General features: G+C 49.6%; 1 long non-coding RNA gene across 1 annotated transcript; it reads left to right on the plus strand.

Moving 5' to 3' along the window:
• The first annotated feature begins 997 nt into the window (after positions 1-997).
• Positions 998-20,019, plus strand: LOC120843838. The gene is made up of 4 exons (XR_005716273.2): positions 998-1,071; positions 7,412-7,567; positions 10,358-10,519; positions 18,794-20,019. It is a non-coding gene; the product is annotated as an uncharacterized LOC120843838 (long non-coding RNA).
• Positions 20,020-20,042: the final 23 nt, after the last annotated feature.

Here is a 20,042-nt window from a genome sequence, read left to right on the forward strand (position 1 = left end):
ACCTCGAGAGGTCACGTGACTTTGGGAGTCACGTGGGGTCACGTGACCTTGAGATGACCTTGGGAGGGGCCACGTGACCTGGAGGGGTCACGTGACCTTGGGGGTCACGTGACCTTGGGATGACCTTGGTTACGCTGACGGCGACGGCGACGGCGACGCCGCTCAAGCTGGGAACGGGCCCCTAAGAGCTGCGCTCTAAAAGCGTTACGCCGACGGCGACCGTAATGGTAGCCGTAACGCGTCGGCGTGACGCGTCGCCGTCGGCGTGACCGCGCGGTGCATTATGGGAAACGTGCCATAATGCACCGCGGTGCCGCGCGTGTTGCATTATGGGACGTCTTCACAATGCACCAAGCGAGAGGGAGGAGGAGGAGAAGGGGGAGGAGGGAGGAGGAGGAGGGACAAGGATGAAAAAGAGGCAGGAGGAAGAGGGCTCTCCCTTGACAGCTCCCCCCGCCTCCCCTCTACCTACGTCACTGGTGTAAGAAAATCTCAAAATAACCCGCTGTTACTGAGCCCCGCAACTCAACCAAAGCTTCAGACAAAAAAAAAAAATAGAAATACAAATAATTTTTAAGCAAAACATAAAAACTCAAAACAAATATCCAATAATTAATTAAGATATTGCATATCCTCACATATAAAAAAAAATCAAGTTAAATTAAGATGTCGAACACCTCGTTCCTTTTTTTTCTTTTTTGCACATAAGTTGACGTAGATTTCAGTCAGCAAACAAATGTTATCATGGAACGTATAGCAGGAGAAGAAGCTGGGACATTATGTCTGCTCGCCCAAACAATTGACTTCAAACTGCGTAGAGAACAAGATAACTCCAGTAATGGCTGGCCACGGTAGCGACACCGGCCACCGAAATATAAACTGCAGTAGAGTTGGGTCGAAACCGAAACTATATGCCGCAGTCGTAGACTTCTCCGATCCAAAGCCACAGCCCATCCAAAGCCTAATCCAAAGCCACAAGCAGCTTCTGAAGTCGGGATTCTATTCCGTCCCGTCCGTGCACACAAAGGCCTGTTTGAACCTTGAACGTGCGTGGGTCAAATGATTGTTTAGGTAAGTTTTCTCGATTTCATATTCATAATGCATGCCCGAAGAGTATCATCTACATGTGCTGGATGATCTTCCGAGCACTGTAGCTTACGTTGCCACCGTAATTCGGATGATATTTAACTTTTTCGACGCTTGAGCGGTCTGCGCGATTTCGTGTCGAGTCGCAGTGCCTTCTATCTACGGGATGCTCGCTGCCTTCGGGAAACGATCGCAATCGCTTGTGGAGGCCGTTCGTTCAAGCCTTGCGTAAATGCTAGCCGCTATCTTGAGAATCCCGTGAATGTTCTGCGATACCGGAGCAGTGCAGAGGCGCTGATCAGATTGTTTCGAAAGTTCGCGTTGCTATCGGCGAGCCCTTCGGACACGCTGTAAATGCCAGGCGCGCTAAACTGAGCTGTGCTGTCAAACGCTTGGATACGGATCTTAGAACGAACGCCTTGAATGTGTTCAGGACGGCGACACGCGTGAAGAATTGGATGGTTTTTACTTGACGTGTCGTCTCGTCCTTTCTCACGCTTGCGACAACGTATCTCGGTCAGCGCGCGCTGGCTTTTGAGCTGCGTCCAGCGGGATGGCGCGGTTGGGGTGCTGGCGTTTAGCGGGTTTCAGCGGGTTGTTAGAACACGCTCCAAGCTGGGCGTCGTCGTAGCGCTCGCGTACGGCGTGTGCCCCGCGCCGGCCTGCTCTTCGTGTCGTCGGTGTTTAGGCGCGCGGGCCTAGGGTTGCTTAAAAGTGTTGACAGGACCCTGTTAAGCTCGTCACTTCCGTTGTTTTCTCCCTTACGGGCCCTGCATATATGTCTAGCCTTGCGAGCCACCCAGAGTACTACTACTGTAGCTAATAAAGATTATTATTGTTTGCCTTAATGGCGTTTTAGTTTACCCCGGTCATATTCGTGACTTCTAGAACCCGGGGGTGCACACCTACTTTACATGGCTGAGGAAAGAGGTTATATGTAAGCAGTGATAGAGTGCAGGCGAGCTGGTAATTAATCGACATCTTGTAAACCCTGAGATGTTTGTTCGTTTTTTTAGCGTTCCCCATATCAGTGTTTACAAGATATAGGTTATACGATTTGATTAAAATGCTCAAGAAAGTTGCAGTGTAACAATCGCACACCTGGCAGGTGCTCTCGCTTGTATAGTGGACAGCTCGCAATGAAAACTCGCACGGCTGTCCCTTTTCACACTCCGAAAACGGAAGCTTTGCCATGGTCAGCACATTAACATTCTGTGGTGCTTAGCTGGTGGGGGCAGTAATGTAGGAAGGGGGAGGGGGGCGGCAAGCAAACAATTTTCAAGATGCAATTGCTTCCCCCCCCCCCCCCCCCCCCACGCACACACATACAGATGTTCAAAACTTCCGCTGCTGCCGCACCCAAACAGCCATGACATCTATCGTCTACTTACAAATGTGCACATCATTCTATTAAAAAAAAAATCTACAGTAACAAATGGCCGAGGACCAGTGGCGTACCAACTTGTTTTTGAGTGAGGGGGCAAACGACACCCCCCCCCCCCCCCCCCCGAGCCGGGGGGGCGGTGCCCTTGGTATCCCTTCGGCGCCGCCGGCCAGTGTTTGCCCTGCCCAGTGGCGGCTGTTTAAGGGGGGGGGGGGGGGGAGGGGGGGCTGCAAAACACATTCCTTGCCCCCCCGGTTGGTACGCCCATGCCAGGGACTTTTCAAGCATTCCCTCATCTAGTAGTGTTGAAAATGTTCAAAAGACGTGTATAGTATTGTGCTGAGGTCATGGGGGCAGTGGCATAGGAAAGGGGGGTTCTTTTTTTAATAATATTGTTTACTGGAAATGACTGATTTTCCTGCAGCCCCCCCCCCCCCTTTCCTATGCCACTGCCCCCATCACCTAAGCACAAGACAATACACGTCAGAAATTGCAGGCTGCTCTAGTTTCTTTTTTTTCTTTCGTTGATAAAAATATTTAACCCTACAAAAAAATTATCGCCAGAACTTTTTTTCTTTTCTTTCCTTTTTTTTTTGGGGGGGGGGGTGGGGTGATGTGTTTGGGATTCTCTAAGTTTTGGAGTGGGTACAAGATACCCATCCCTTTCCCCTAACCCCTCCCTCCCCCTGCAACATACACATACATTGATCGCCTGTGTCCGATCCCCGTGGCGTGAGTACCATTTAATCTGAAGTGCACCACCCAATGCTAATTAATTTTGTTTTAATAGAAGCAAAAACATTTGCTTGAAATTATTATAATTGTGAAACCAGAACCACCAATATTTTTTATAAACTCGTCGAGGCTCAAGGCCAGTGTCATTCACAACACAAAGTTGAGAACTTCTAAACCACTCTGTTCACAGCGCGACAAAATCGCACCACACGCGAAGTGCAGATAAATAAAATCCAACACACTCACCGGCTTCGTGCCAACGCCTTCGTACCCTAATCTCCTAGTACCCCCGTACTGCGTCCGCGCCTCCGCACGCAATCACACTCACACTATACTCCGTTTCAAACATAGCGTGCAACGTAGTCAAAGCTAGCGCGCCGGTTTGCACAGCCGACCGCGACTACGTTCGCTCCACAAAATAGTGCGGCCCCTGAAAAAAAAAAAAAAAAAGTCGAAAAGTGTACATCTTTGTAGCTAGTAACTAATAGTGGCGTTATGATTTCGAGGGAACACCGATTCTTTTTCAATAAAAAGGAGAAGATAATGTAAACCACTCCAAATTATTTTCCGTTTTCGTTCGTGCGGCACTCGCACTCGCTTCGGGTTTTCGGGTTGTGCGGCTGCCCCTGCCTCGCCGGTTTCGTGAAGATGGCGTCTACGCGGGAAGCTTTCCTTTCCTGCTCGGATATTTTCGAAGATTCGTTGTGTGAAGATCTCGCAAAAGTGCAAGCAGGTGATCGCCAACGTGTACGCGAGTTCAAGAACGTGTTTCCCGCAGACGTCGGTCCGTGAGGTCCTGGAGACGGTCAGTAACGACACCGGAGTGTCTGGCAAGGTGGCGTCCCCGAAGCGAAGACCTCGCAACGTGAAAGTTCCGAGCACGCGGACAGTATTGTGAACTGCCACCTGTTGTTTCTGGTGTTGAAATCGGCCTTATTGCTTCAAAGTGAAACAGGCGTCAAGAAGGAACTGTGTCGGTGATGAATCGTGCCTACGGCTCCGTCTGCTTGGGGGACCTTACAGCAGGCGGTGCCCGTGATTGCATTCCGAAGCGTCTGGGTTCTTCTGCCTGCGGGACCGTAACCATGGTCGGCTCCGTCTGCCTGAGGCACCTTAACCTTGGTCGGCTAAGTAAACGACGCTCATGCCCGTGTCTGTATTCCGAGGCCCCTGCTTTCCTCGAAAAGGAAACAACACTCGATCCTGATCTCGAGTGCCGTGTGTTGTGTACGCGTCTATTGTGAATCACTCCCGGTTCATGGGCGCGCCGGTACCAGAGCACCGAGATACTGCCGTCTGGATGACTTCTTCCATACACCGGCGAGTATTCTGACTCTGAAGGAAACTTCCATGAAGTCACATCACGTGAGGGAATGCCAAGCCGTCTGAACAATGGCAGTGCGGTCCCCTAATCACAATATTCGTTATATAAAGGACCGTCCACCACACTCTCAAGGTACTCTCTGATTTTCACGCTACCATGTTAATAAACGGCTTTAAATAGAGACGCCCTGGATCTCGACCGTTCTTCCGTTTTGACGAGGCCGGCGCAAGTTCGAGCGGAACACCAGCCCCTAGTCTACCTTCTTATAAATAAAATCAACAAGAAAAGAGGAATTGAAATATGCACTTCCGCAATACGCACAATCTTGCACAAAAAATCGGTCGAGAAAAAAAAAAACAAAAAACAAAAAAAAACTTTTCGCCCTAAGGGGATTCGAACCACCGCCACCGAGATGTCGGCATCGCAAGAGCAGCGCCTTGTACCAACCGGCGGACTCTTCGTATACCTCCCATTGGGACTCCAATTGCAGACGGCAGCGCCAAATCTCCCCTAACGGGCGTTGGGTTTCTCCAAAAGAAATAACAAATAGACAAAACAATACGCGCACCGTCGTCATGGCAACCGCTTGGTTATGGGAGAGGGTGAGAGTAGTGTGTTCCCTCCTCTCCCTCTCTCTCACCCTCGGCGACAAAAAGATGCGAGTTCGTTCGGAGTTCGGAGCAGCCTCCGAACTCCGAACGAATTTGCATCTTATTGTCGCTGATGTTGAGAGAAGAGGGAACTGCTCCCATTGCCGCCGTCTCGTTCTTCTACAATACAATGTAATCTTTTTTTAGAACAAAAAAAGTGTGTTTACCTTTTTTTGCGAATGTCCGACGCTTCCGAAACAATTGCACTTGACTTTGCCTCGCTCGATTGAGATCGGCTTAGCAACAGTGCATGTTCAGTGACAGCCAGTTCTCATAAAATTGTCAATAAATGAATGCAAAGCACGCCCAGCCGCTGCTCTTTAGCGGCTTAAGATGGGCGCACATCGCCAGTCTGCGCACAAGTCCGAACTTCTTTTGCAAGTTCTCTTTTTATTAGGCACGCTCGTTATACAAAGAAAAAAAAAACGTTCACTGCACAGCACAACAAAGTAACAAAATCTACACGAAACTACTATTCAAGTATTCACAGACCTGCAATCACACATTAACTTTGCGGTAGTTAGCGACAGTGATTCGATCGCCGGGGTTTCTCGCTCATTTTAAGATACATGCGCTGTCCCTTGTGACCCTTTACAATAACTCTTCCATAAAGAAACATGCACCAGCAAGTTTTCGGCAATCCGAAACTGTATAACCAAAAGTATAGCAGCCCGTCTTTACCTTTCGTCACTCGATCGGAAACCCAAAGAACTTGGCAGAGCTGTTGCCACTGGAATTAGAGCACCACTGAGTCGAGCAATGAACAAGGTTTCGTTTGCTCTGTGTACTGGTAGCCCGCTGCCGCAAACGAAAACCACCACCGTACCGCTGGCACAGGCGCCGCCAAGCAGCCGACGCATCCGCGAGCGCGGCAGCCGACGCGCAACTGTTCTCAACGGTCAAAATACAAAAAACAACCGGCCAATGAGAGCAAAGTATGAGGGCGAAACTTTAGCTAACCAAGATATTTGTTTCATCTTACCAGGATAATTTTTGAAATTTGTAAGTAGCAACAATAATATGTATCTCATCCTATTAAATAAACTTCCCGGCGTAAACCGGAAAGACTTAATAGAATACCAACGGATAAGAGATGGCGCTGAAATAGCTAACCGGAAGGCGCTCGAAGTGTCCGCCGGTTGCTTGTACCGCTCGTCCACGAAATCTCGCGGAGTAACACAATTTTTTGTGTTTTTTCATGCGCACTACTTCAGTAGCTTTCCCAGCGTTGCACGCGATGTTTGAAACGGAGTATAGAGTCTACTCATACACTTTGAGTGCGGATAAGAATCCAACACAATCCGCACTCGGAGTGCGGATAAGAATCCAAAATTATTCACACTCGGAGGGCGGATTAGAATCCACCACTATCCACACTCGGTGTGCGAATAGGGACAGCCACAAGCCAACTCCCATACCTGCCAGGCGCTCTCGCTTGTACAGTGGAGACACATTCAAATCAAGGAGATCCAGCTTTGAATGTGAAGGCTTCCTACTTCAACTTTTAAATACTTGAGGTTCTGTTAAAGTTGAAGGGAGTCTCTTAAAGCATTTTTGGAACCATGTCCAAAACCCAGTGCTGGGCATAATTTTAGTCTAAAAGGCTGGTCCACACTGTTGCTACCCGCTAGGACTGAGTCTGATAAAACCAGTCTTCAAGCCTCTTGTGACAGCTTATGATCGTGCTGCGCAGCAGCAATGTTATTCGTAAGCAACTTAACACCCTGTTTTGTTCAACTTGGTCATAGTCGGTTGCAACAGTGTGAACCAGCTTTAACACCTTAGGTGAATATAATCAACAGTAGCTTCAGGATAAACTTGTGCATTGTACTACCCCAAAGTATTTTGACCACATCTCCGGTGTTGATTCTTGATTTGTATCCCAGCACTACAGAACACGTCAAAAGGCTTGTTGATTGCTGTGCATGTGCCTATCAAGCGAGCTGTGCTATTTCTAGGTGGTGTTTAATTTGTTTTGAAGTTCCCGGGATCTTATAAGGCACCGGTAGGTGTCTAAGCTCCACATGCACACTGTTCTTGATAAAATTACTTCATGCAGAAGTTAATTTTTCTTATTTGGTATAGTTTAATCGTGGTGTCGTCATGGTCTTTGCACTGTCGACGACAAGAGAAGCGTCATGTTGCACTTGTTCTTTTGTTGATCCGTGAAGCAAGTTCTGGTTTCTTTTTTGTTCCAGAATGTCAGTCTGAGTCTTATTCATGATGTTGCAGGAAGTCTGTATGATGGCGAAAAAACTGCAGGTGACTAGAAGCTGCCAATGAGCTGCCAGTCCGGATGGCAGCTGTCAACACGGCAAGGGCCTGCAGGCGCATCAGCTCTCCCCCCGTTCCTCTACTGCCATTGGAGACAGGATGCCTTGTAAAAAGGTGAAACAGGGCCCTTGCACTGTTTCCACAGCGCCCTGCTGGATTTATCTCACATTTTGATTTTCAAAACAAACAACATTACAAACTGTAAAATACCGAACAAACGCCCACTCTAAATTGGAGATAATCATAGAGAGCTGGAGTTGAGCACTTGGTAGGTACGATAGTTGGTAAGTGTTCATGGTCCCTTGCTTGGTCTGTGCACGGAATTACGAATAGCTGCATTTGCGGAGCTTGTTAATTATGCAAACACAAAAAAACAAAGCGTGACCTTTTTTTTTTTTTTTTTTACAAAGAAGCATTTTGAAAAGTGTTTGGTTAGCATTGACTGTTACTAAAGCCTTCAATTTACTCTTCTGAGTTAGAACAAAAGAGCAACCCATCTTTTCTTGTACACCACTTTCTGTGGCAATAAAAAGAAAGCTAAGGGGGGGGGGGGGCAGGTGCAAATGGCTCTGTGTTAGCGCACCACGTAGTTCTGAACTTCTTTTGGTCTCGGTTTGAGTTTGGGTTTTGGCATGTCAACCACGCAGTTGCTGGAGTGCATCTCTTTTGTGCGAGGATTGCAGTTCAGGGAGTTGAATTGGGATTGCCGAGCACAGCAGGCACATTCACATCTCTTTACTTTCGGGTTACCCTGCACTGCCCGAAGGCATTATTGCAGGGGGGGTGAGGAGAGGGGAGGTATGTAGTCATTCGTGAAGGTAGAAATACGCTCGTGCATATGTACAAAAAAAAACAAGAAATGCAGGCACACAGGTAAACACATTCAAAAACAAAAGCGAGCCCAGAATAAGATAAAAGCCACATTGGTTGCTCACATTCTATAGTCGGTGACAGGTCAATAAGGAAGTGGAAGCTGCTCCCACCTTTTTCCACTATAGCAGACTGAACCCTGGAGAGGAGGCGCCCTCCTTTCCAGCGTTTGCTCTGCTAAAGGGGAAAGAGATGGGAGGAGCTTTCACTTCATTCTTGACCTGTCACCGACTGTAGGTACCTGCCAAACTTCCATCTTTTTGGACGTAAGCCAACACTTTGACCAGTAGGATGAATTGGGCTGTTGTATATTGGGTGTATCAAGGAGCGGCCAGGATCTTTAAATCGATTGCAAAATTCGGTTTCTTAACCTATCGCACTACGACTTTGTGCAGCGTTGCTCAGGGATGGTGCATTTTTTTGTAAAATTTGCAAAGAGCGATCTTATTTGAGGAAAAAATAAAGAAAGAAAAAGGCTTAGTTCCTATGGAAATGCGGCAAAGCCAAAGGTCTTCAAACAATATGGCGCCGTTTCACTCGAGAGACAAAAGATGGCGCAAGGGGTCACGACGCCAACTGCGCCAACGTACGAGCATACGGCGCCGAAAGCTGGCGTCTTTAGCAGACAATCTTTTCGGCTCAAAAGTGGCACGAGCTTTTCTGATATCCGTTGCCAATGCATTATTTTATTATCCTTACTGATAAAACATTTTGAATGGGCACATAATCGATTAGAAAAGTGGTTTGTTGGGATATTTTGACTGTTTTTTTCGGAGTACCGATGTCATCTGCTTTGCAGTTCCTTGTTGTTACCGCGCCTGTTTTTGTTTCTGCGACTGTCGCCGCCTGCGGAATGCACTCTACTTTTGAGTTGAAAAGGTTTTCTGCTAAAGACGCCAGCTTTCGGTGCCGTATGCTCGTTCGTTGGCGCAGTTGGCATTGTGGCCGCTTGTGCCATCTCTTTTCTCCCGTGCGAAATGGTGCCGTATTGTTTGAAAACCTTTGCCTTCGCCGCATTTCCATAGGAGCTAAGCCTTTTTCTTTCTTTACTTTTTCCTCAGGTAAGTTTGCTCTTTGCAAATTTTACAAAAAAGTGCACCATCTGTGGGCAACGCTGCACAATTCATAGCGCGATAGGTTAAGAAACCGAATTTTTCCGGTCAATTTAAAGAGCCTGGCCACTCCTTGATACACCCAGTAGTTACAATATATGTGTGCAGGTCACCCATGCAGTTGTTAATGACCATTGGTACCCAACTCAACCTCGTGCAGGGTGTCTAGGAACTGGAAAAATGGTAATGTTGAGGAAGTTGGCGATTGCAAAAGCCTGAAGATTTCCACCCTAATCACCATCGATCAGGGATATTGAGCCTTCCTTTGTCTGAATGTCAGCAAAAGACACGTGTGGTGTGACACATAAACCTTCCTACTCAGGAACTCAGCCAGCTTGCCAATGTAAATCTCTGCTTGGAAACTATAGTCTTGGGAGAATCCAGAGATACAATTTCATCTCGAAATGTATGAAAAACACAAACTTCTGTACTGTAAATGAAGTGCTGCTGCTTATGGCAGTGCTGCTTATGGCAGATTTATGAAACTGCTTCATAGTGCGACAGGTTGTCTCTAGAGCTACCCATTTGCTCCTGAATGAACTTTCCATGGGATTTTTTTACCAAGCTGTGAACGTCATGGCTATTGAGGTAGTTTCTGCTGCGGGGAAGAGAATATCCCTCAGCTTGACAGTCCACAGAAGCTTTAGCAGACGGGATTTTGGATGTTGCGAGAGCAATGACGTTTGCCTTTAGCTCATATTTTTTTGCCAGAAGTTGTACAACCAACCGCCAGGGTTGTCTCATCCGACAGCAGGACATGCCGGCTACTGTGGCGTCATTTAATGCTGTCGCTTAGAGACCACCTTTAATGAGTGGGTGGTATAGAATGCTAGAACGCAGAGGTGCATTCCAGACACCATGCTGTAGCATCTGCTGCTGGGATGTTCTGATTGGTTCTCATTGCAGTCATTACAATTTTCAGATTGTTTCTTTTCTTCAGTGGGAGCTCATGAAGGTGGCACTGTGCACAGAGGGACAGAGTGGCTGACAGTGAGCTGCCCAAGACAACCTGCTGGCTCTCGTGACCATCTCCGAAAGCCTCTGGATGGGCTAATTGACAGGCGTGCCTGGACATTTAAAAACGGTAAACACAATCTAGACTACCTTTGAATTGTGTTTGGTCTAACTGCTGTTGCCAGGATACCGTGTTTGGCTGCTAGAATTGAACTGGATATGCTAAGCGGCACATGTTGCCAAGTACGGACACGCTGGGACGCTTATCGACAAACTGCGCTTCCCAGTCCCTGAGCCACCAAAGACCCAGCCAAAGAGATCCCGAGTCAAGTCAAAGTTTTCTGTTAATCTTGCTAGTAGCAGCGTCGTAGTCGTTAATTAAAATGTCGGCGTTGCCCCGCTCATTGCGGCAAACCGAGCAAAGCAGAGCGAAAGAACGGAGATAAAGACTACCAAAAGTGACGTCATTAGCAGGGTCCGACAACCCTTACTTGGCAATAGGCTGACTTGGGGATGCCAACGATGATATCACGAAGCTTCGGACAGGTTACATGTGGAAGAAAGGCTCAGTGCATGCCCTGCTATAATTGCTGCACATATTCAAAATAAATGCAGTTTACGTTGACTTTTGCCCAAGTTTAGTGCAATTACTGAATTAACGAGCCAAAATGCTATGTAAGTCTGCTTCTAACTCAGATTTCTTACAAAGTGCTTCAAGCTCCCTTTAATGCTAGTTTGACTTAGTTGCACAAGCCTGTGCCAGTGCACAAACTAGAGCCTATACATTGCTGTACTATTTTACATTTAATGCACTGCCAAAGGAAAAGGTTCAGATACAATTAAGCCCAAGAAGCTAGACCATTAATTTGAATGTGACATACAGTAGACTAATTAATTCAAACTCCAGGAAGCCCCGAATTTTGCATGAATTATCAAAAGCTCAAATTATCCAAAGTTCATCTAAATATGTTGCAAGATAAATTATGATTTTCTATATGGATGGCTACACATACAAAACAGATATTTCATGATTTCCTCTGCACAGGCCCATTAATCAGAAGCTGGTATGCCATTCATGAAACATTGGTAACATTTATGACACAAGTTTATTCGACCCTCAAAAATGTTGTTTATCAGGAACTGTTTAGACAGCACATGACACCTCAAAACAAAATTAAGTTTGTTCAACCTGAAAAAAAGTTGTCTATTCGGGACTGTTCAGCAGGGACCCATGAGTAATGGAAACGGGCATTGTGCTGCAGTTTCTATAGCAACTTGCGTGAACACTGCGATATAAAGCCATGCCGCCACATCACAGCATCCTTGCAAATTGATATGAAAACTGCCGCGCGACGCCCGTTTTTGCCGCTCATGTGTCCTCTGCTTCAGAGACGTATATAGAGATAGTTTAACCATTCATTTGGTTGTATAGAAGGCAAATAAGGAGGCGCCTTTCGCTTAAGGTGGGCTGGGCGTGTTCCAGAGCATTTTCACAAATTCGTATGTGGCCAACTAGCAGCCGCGCATAATATCCTGGCAGTGGTTGTGAGAAACAAATTAATGAGCTCGTCGGAGTAACTCTCGGTGACTGGGATGCAGTGATGTTTTGATCGTGGTCATGCAAAATCACGGTGGAAGATATAGAAAATATAAAAAACGTGCGCAACCAGCTGAACGATTGACGTAATCCGTACACCAGGCGTCGAAGCGGTCAGACTCCATTTGAGCGAAACAGAAATCAAGCGGAACATTAGTTTCCTACACTACTTGCATAACCATAATCGAAACAGTGCGTGCACCATATTTTCAACCATGGAGAGTTACTACAATTAACTCTTAGGCACTTATCAAAACCGTTTCTCGCTACCATAGGTAGGGGATTATTTTCAGCTTCTGGTTGGCCAAGAGAGATTGTCGAACCCTCTATCTGCGTTTGATGCAGGCCTTGGCTCTGCTTGCTCCTTTCATATACCAAGATCTATATGTACGGCTCTGCTCTGCTTTAGCCCTGTAGAGTGTGCTTTTTACTGAGCACCGGTGCACCGCAGGAAAACAAAGCCTGTGAAGGCAAGCTTCACAAGTGCTGCTTCTCCGCAGTGCACCCGTGCTCGGAAAGAAGTGCGCTCAACGGGGCCGCGAGGACAAAAAGTATGAATTACACGAAAACGTCGTTCAAATTAAGCGGCTTATGAATACATTGAAAACGTAGCGGGACAGCCCAAGTTTTGAAATTTGTTTGACTTAACCAGAGGTATTAAATCTCCGAGTTTGAATTATCGCGAGCCTACTGTATACTCTAAAGGAGATATGGCTCACTTGATTGTGCTTAATATTGCCGCGCGCAGGGGTCACGGACTTATAGAACTTTCTCGTTTATTCTTGCTCCGGACATAACGTCTATCGTTTATCCCCGCTTATGTTGTTCTAGAAAGTGCGTGTTCATTCTCGCCCCGAGCGCGCTACGCTCGAACCTTCTCCGCCGAATCTTCGAGATAGTGACCTACTCTAGATAAGACGCCGCTCGCGGCCTTGTCGAGTGATTCTCGCCCCAGCGCTCGATCTTGCGGTTTCGCCGACTTCGACGCCCGCGACGCTTTGTTATTATCTCTTGTACTCTTTTATTTTTGGCACAAGTTCGCCACATTAAACGTTTATTTCTTCCTGTTCATTTCTTGTTTATTGGTCACCACCCGTGACATTTTGGTGGAGGTGCGGGGTAACCGCATGCCCGTGCAGCGCTCCCCTCCGAGTTCTCGGAGTGCAAGTCCGAACACAAGCCCCCAAGAACCTAACGAGGACCAGACCGAGACCCGATTAAGTCGCCGGAACCTTGGCCTGCCCCCGGAGTTAGGACCCTTGCCACCCAGGACCAGGCAAACAAGGAGGACGACGATGGCCAACCAGTCGGAGACCCCGGCCGCTCCAGCCGTCGTTTACCTGCCCGTCGTACCGCGTACGGCTGCTCCATTCCACGGCGAGCAATACGAAGACGTCGAAGACTGGATTGACCAGTATGAACGCGTTGCCCGCCACAATTGCTGGACCGACGAGCAGCGCCTGAACAACGTCTATTTTTCGCTTGAGGGTACCGCCAAGCACTGGTACGAGAATCATGAGTCCTCTTTGACGTCGTGGAACATGTTCAAGACCGATCTCAAGGCTACGTTCAGCAACCACCACCGCCGAGAGAGAGCCGAGGACCTACTGCGAACCAGAACCCAGGGCCCCAACGAGAGTGTCACCGGCTTCGTCGAGGATGTTCTTCGCCTGAGCGCCCGCGCCGATCCTCAGGCTACAGAGGAGAAGAAGCTGCGACACCTGATGAGGGGTGTGAAAAGCGAGATATTCGGAGGTCTCATTCGCAATCCCCCGACAACTGTAAACGGGTTCGTCACGAAGGCGACGAGTATGGAACGTGCCCTACTAGCACGCGCCAGGCACTACGAGCGACACCCTGGCGTGACTACTCTGGCGACATCCGGATACAACCTTGGTACCGACCTCCCAGGCATCCGTGACATCATCTGTGAAGTCGTCCGGGAAGAAATCCGCAAGATGCTCCCCGCTATGGATCGCCCGTCCTCCCTGTCGCTCGCCGAGGTCGTGCGAGATGAAGTTCATCGGGCCTTCCAACCTGAGGTTCCGATCAACATGTCGACGCCAGAGGAGCCGACTTTGAGCTACGCCGCCATGGCCCGACGACCGCCGCAAGCTAACCGCCGGGCCACGGCGCCACCCCGACGAGACCCTCCGATGCCACAGTATCCTCGACGCCAGGAAGGGCAAGTCCAGGACGTCCGCCCGGAGCAACCCTTGTCGAGGAAGACCGACGTGTGGCGAACGGCCGACCGACGCCCGCTCTGCTACCACTGCGGGGAACCCGACCATGTGTACCGCCGATGCCCATACCGACGACTCGGGCTGCGCGGGTTCCACCCAAACGACCCGCGCCCCCGGTATGGTGAACGCCCTCGGGAGATCGACGAGTACCTGCGACGACCCCAGTCCCCCGAGACTACGTCCCGCCGAGAGTTCCGGTCGCCATCGCCGCGACGTCCAGCTTCGCCGATGCACCGACCCCGACGTGAAAGCCTGTCACCCCTCGCTCCTCGCCGGGGAAACTAGGCGCGGCAACCCCTGGAGGTGGAGTTGCCGAAGACGACCGACGTAAAGAGCCTCCAAGAACGACGGAGCGCTCCCACTCCCCCGACGCCACGCATCGCTACGACGCCCCTGCAACGGTGTCCAACAACCTAAACGTCGTCATTGACGGCCACGACGCATCGGCACTCGTGGACACCGGAGCAGACTACTCAGTCTTGAGTGGGAGGCTCTCCCGCCGCCTTCGAAAAGTCATGACGCCGTGGGAAGGACCCCAAATACGAACCGCCGGAGGACATCTCATCACACCAGTCGGGAGATGCACTGCTCGCGTCGAGATCCACGGTGAAACGTGCCCTGTCAGGTTCGTCATTCTGCAAGACTGTTCGAGGGACGTTATCCTCGGAATGGACTTTCTCTGCGAGTATGGCGCCGTCATCGACCTCGGAACAAACCGGCTGACGCTACGAAAACCTGCTCCACCATCGGAGGAACCCCAAGCGACGTCACCCACGGTCCGAGTCCTCGCAAACCACGTAAACCTACCACCGCGGTCGAGTGTTTTCGTACTTGTCGGGATCGATGAAGCTTCCTATGGCGAAGTTCTTCTCGAGGGAAACCTCCAATTGCTCCTGGGAAGAGGCATAGGCGTCGCAAGGGGAGTAGCTGAACTTCAGGATGGGCGGACTGTGGCCCTCGTGACGAACTTCCGAAACGAAACGCAACACCTCACGAAAGGTGCAGCCGTGGGCCACGTCGAGGAACTCCGAAACCCCGCCGAAATCACCGCGATTACTGACGAATTCTCGCCGTCCCAGCAAGACAGTACGTCGCCAGCGCAGCTCGACATTGACCCTAAGCTTCCGGTCCCTAAACGACGTCAGCTGTTAACCTCCTCGCCGAATACCGCGACTGCTTTGCGACGTCGTCAAAGGTGCGCCAGACCGCGGTTGCCAAGCACCGCATCGTTACCGAGGACGACGCGCGCCCTGTGCATCGATCACCGTACAGAGTCTCCGCTAAGGAAAGGGAGGTGATCCAGCAGCAAGTTCAAGAGATGCTGAATGACGACATAATCCAACCTTCAAGCAGTCCATGGGCCTCTCCAGTCGTGCTGGTTAAGAAGAAGGACGGAACTCTTCGGTTCTGCGTGGACTACCGGCAGCTCAACACGGTTACGAAGAAAGACGTCTACCCACTGCCCCGCATCGACGACACTCTAGACCGGCTGCGCCACTCTCGATACTTTTCATCGATGGACCTGAAGAGCGGCTACTGGCAAATCGAGGTCGACGAACGGGACCGAGAGAAGACAGCCTTTGTCACGCCGGATGGACTGTACGAGTTCAAGGTGATGTCCTTCGGACTATGCACGGCACCAGCAACTTTCCAGCGTGTCATGGACACCGTACTGGCAGGGCTGAAGTGGCAGAGCTGTCTCGTCTACCTGGACGACGTCGTAGTATTTTCAGCTGACTTCGACGAGCACTTGCGACGACTCCGCACGGTTCTCCATGCCATACAGACCGCCGGGCTCACTCTCAAGCCGTCAAAGTGCCGGTTCGCCTATGACGAACTGAAGTTCTTAGGTCACGAGGTTAGTAACGAAGGCATTCGTCCAGACCCAGAGAAGACTCGCGCGGTCGCAGCATTTCCAGTGCCAAGAGACAAGAAGGCCGTGCGAAGGTTCCTTGGGCTATGTGGCTACTATCGGCGCTTCGTTCGAGATTTCGCAAGGATTTCCGCACCGCTCACAAACCTCACGAAGGACGCCGAGAAGTTCGAATGGGCCGAGGAGCAGCAGCAGGCATTCGACGAGCTGAAGCGACGACTGCAGACGCCTCCTGTTCTTGGACATTTCGACCAAGATGCGGAAACCGAGATTCACACGGACGCAAGTAACGCAGGACTTGGCGCGGAACTGGTTCAAGTTCAAGAAGGCACCGAGCGAGTCATCGCCTACGCAAGTCGGACATTGTCCAAGGCGGAGCGAAATTACTCCACGACTGAAAAAGAATGCCTTGCGGTCGTCTGGGCAATCACGAAGTTCCGCCCGTACTTGTACGGGAGCCCGTTCCGTGTAGTCACGGACCACCATTCGCTCTGCTGGCTTGCTAACCTGAAGGGCCCGTCAGGACGTCTTGCTCGATGGAGCCTCCGACTACAAGAGTTTAACATGACAGTGGTCTACAAGTCCGGCCGGAAGCACAGCGACGCCGACTGCTTGTCCAGAGCCCCCGTCGAAACCCCTTCCGGCTGCAGCGACGACAATGACGACGAGAGCTTCCTAGGAGCTGTAAACGCCGACGACATGGCTTGACGTCAACGGGACGATCCTGAGCTGCGCGCATTAATCGAGCACCTGGAAGGGGGTGGGGGTACCGTGCCACATGTTTTCTCACGAGTACTGCCGACCTTCGCCATTCGACAAGGTGTACTCTACAAAGAGAACTTCGGCGACAACAGCACACCGTGGTTGCTGGTAATCCCGACCGACCTTCGGGAGGAGATCTTTCAAGCATGTCACGACGACCCGACGTCGGGACACCTCGGTTACAGCCGAACACTGGCCCGTATTCGTGAAAAGTATTACTGGCCAAAGCTCCCCAAAGCCGTCCACCTCTACACCCGATCGTGCTACGAGTGCCAGCGACGTAAGAAACCGCCAACGAAACCGGCCGGTCTCCTGCAGCCGATTGCTCCTCCGACCGCACCGTTCCAGCAGATCGGAATGGACCTACTTGGCCCCTTTCCGCCGTCAACATCGGGAAACCGCTGGATAATCGTCGCCACAGATTATCTCACGCGGTACGCCGAAACGAAAGCCCTCCCTTCAGGGACTGCTGTGGAAGTCGCCAAGTTTTTCATGGAGTCCATCGTCCTCCGGCATGGCGCCCCCGAAGTCCTGATCACAGACCGAGGGTCATCGTTCATGGCACAGCTGACCCAAGAAATCCTGCGTCTCAGCCACACCAGCCATCGTCGCACCACGGCGTACCACCCGCAGACCAACGGGCTCACGGAAAGACTCAACAAGACCATCGCCGACATGATTTCCATGTACGTCGACGTGGAGCACAAGACATGGGACGAGGTGCTGCCGTACGTCACCTTTGCCTACAACACGGCCGTACAAGAGACCACCGGAGTGACACCCTTTCAACTGGTGCATGGGCGCAGGGTAACGACAATGCTGGACGCTATGTTGCCCCATGAACCGGCTGTCGACGTAAGCGACGACGCCCAGGTGGTTGCCCAAAGGGCAGAAGAAGTCCGTCAGCTCGCCAGACTCCGTATTAAAGCCCAACAACGCGTCGACACTGGCCGCTACAACCTTCGCCGTCGGGACGTCCACTTCCAGCCCGGAGACAGGGTTTGGGTCTGGACTCCCATTCGTCGCCGTGGTCTCAGCGAGAAACTCCTAAAGCGCTACTTTGGACCCTACAAAGTGCTTCGTCGACTCGGGGATCTGAACTACGAGGTGATGCCCGACGGAACACGAACATCGTCACGCCGCGCACCACGACCTGAGGTCGTCCACGTCGTGCGCCTGAAGCCGTACTACGCTCGATAGGACTGTGGATCTTATGTGTTTCAAATGACTCTTTAGTTTGCCGTTCTTTTTATGTGCTTTGTTTTGTGTTGCATCGGGGCGATGCACTCTTAAAGGGGGGAGTAATGCCGCGCGCAGGGGTCACGGACTTATAGAACTTTCTCGTTTATTCTTGCTCCGGACATAACGTCTATCGTTTATCCCCGGTTATGTTGTTCTAGAAAGTGCGTGTTCATTCTCGCCCCGAGCGCGCTACGCTCGAACCTTCTCCGCCGAATCTTCGAGATAGTGACCTACTCTAGATAAGATGCCGCTCGCGGCCTTGTCGAGTGAGTCTCGCCCCAGCGCTCGATCTTGCGGTTTCGCCGACTTCGACGCCCGCGACGCTTTGTTATTATCTCTTGTACTCTTTTATTTTTGGCACAAGTTCGCCACATTAAACGTTTATTTCTTCCTGTTCATTTCTTGTTTATTGGTCACCACCCGTGACAATATCACTGAATGGTTATGTAAATTTTAATTTGCTAGTATTATTTCTCAAGCACTTCTTGTGTTGGGTATGCATATCAATGCAAATTTTTACTTTGGTTCAATTTATGGGAGGTTTGTTTTATATATCATGTGCAGTAGAAAGGTGGGGAGCTGGGCTAGGTAGTAAACACATTGCATGCTGATGTTAATCATGTATGTCATATACAGCTTGTTGTGATTGTGTATTGATTTCGAATCCTCTTCTGCTCTTTATTTCAGGCTGCTCTTATATGCACCATGAAGATATCGAAAAGGTCTCCAATTGAACGACAACTATAAGCACAAGCATGGAGGGGCATCTAGATGGCGAGCGCAAGGACAACTGTAATGTAAAATTTCTCCCAACTTAAAGCAAGGCATGCCTTTTTCCAATAAAGGCATTGTGGCAAAACTTCTTAATTGGTTTGTTTGTTCAGCTGTCATCTCTACGAACAGCTGATCTCACACAAACAAAATCCCGGCAATGAGTAGTAGAGGTTGTGTGCTCTTTTTCTTGTTGAACTCTTTTTGTTTTGTTTAAGGATAAAAAATTATACAAGTTAGTATATTGAATGACGGAGCCCATGAACTCTCCATACCAATCCATACCTCAAAAGTTTCATGTGACTTCGGCTTGCTTGAACATGGAAGCTGTTTGCACTAAATAACGGAGCACTAGACCTTTCTGTCTTCTTGAAGCCTATAGCTACGAGCCATCCGCACCAATCCTGCAGCTCCGATACGTCAGGTGACACCCCTGGCAAAGGTATAGCCCTTCCAGGGGAGTCGCCTGATGTGTCGGAGGTGCGGGTGGTACGGATGGCTCGTAACTTTGGCCTTATCTATGGCCGAAAGGTATAGTGCTTCATTATTTAGTGCCGACAGCTTTCATAATTCCTACGGATAGCCCTCCGTGGTGAGCTACAGACATTCCGTCATTTCACGAAATTATGTGCCTTGTTTTTACAGACTGTCCAGTTTCTAGATTACGGGAAATCTTGCCGGCAATATAAAACCAGCAACTTTTACCAAGAAAATGGGAAAACGGATAACTGTCTATTAAGTGGAATATAGACGTTCCGTCATTTTACAAAATTATATGCCTTGTTTTTAACAGACTGTTCGGTTTCTATATTACGGGAAACCATGCTGGCACTATAAAACCCGTAACTTTTACCCATAAAATTGAGTGAAATTTTTTTGCAGTGCTCCCATACCCCTTGTCCAAGTCGAAGATGGTCAGACATCTCCAATTCCCACTAAAATGAAGCATCCGTTTCCATTGAAAATAAAGAGTTTCACATTTGATGTCGTAGTACGTCATTCGCATTCTTACGTATTTCAAGAAGACATTTAAATCCCAAAATGGTTCAACGATAACGGCCACACAACATTTTGAAAGACGGCTGTAAAACGGTTTCGAAAGACGGCCGAAAAACGGTTGACGACATCGGTCACAAAACGGTTGGCGATATCGGTCACAAAACTT

Source organism: Ixodes scapularis, unplaced genomic scaffold, assembly GCF_016920785.2.
Source record: "Ixodes scapularis isolate PalLabHiFi unplaced genomic scaffold, ASM1692078v2 PGA_scaffold8__174_contigs__length_109621045, whole genome shotgun sequence".
In the NCBI taxonomy this organism is placed as follows: domain Eukaryota; kingdom Metazoa; phylum Arthropoda; class Arachnida; order Ixodida; family Ixodidae; genus Ixodes; species Ixodes scapularis.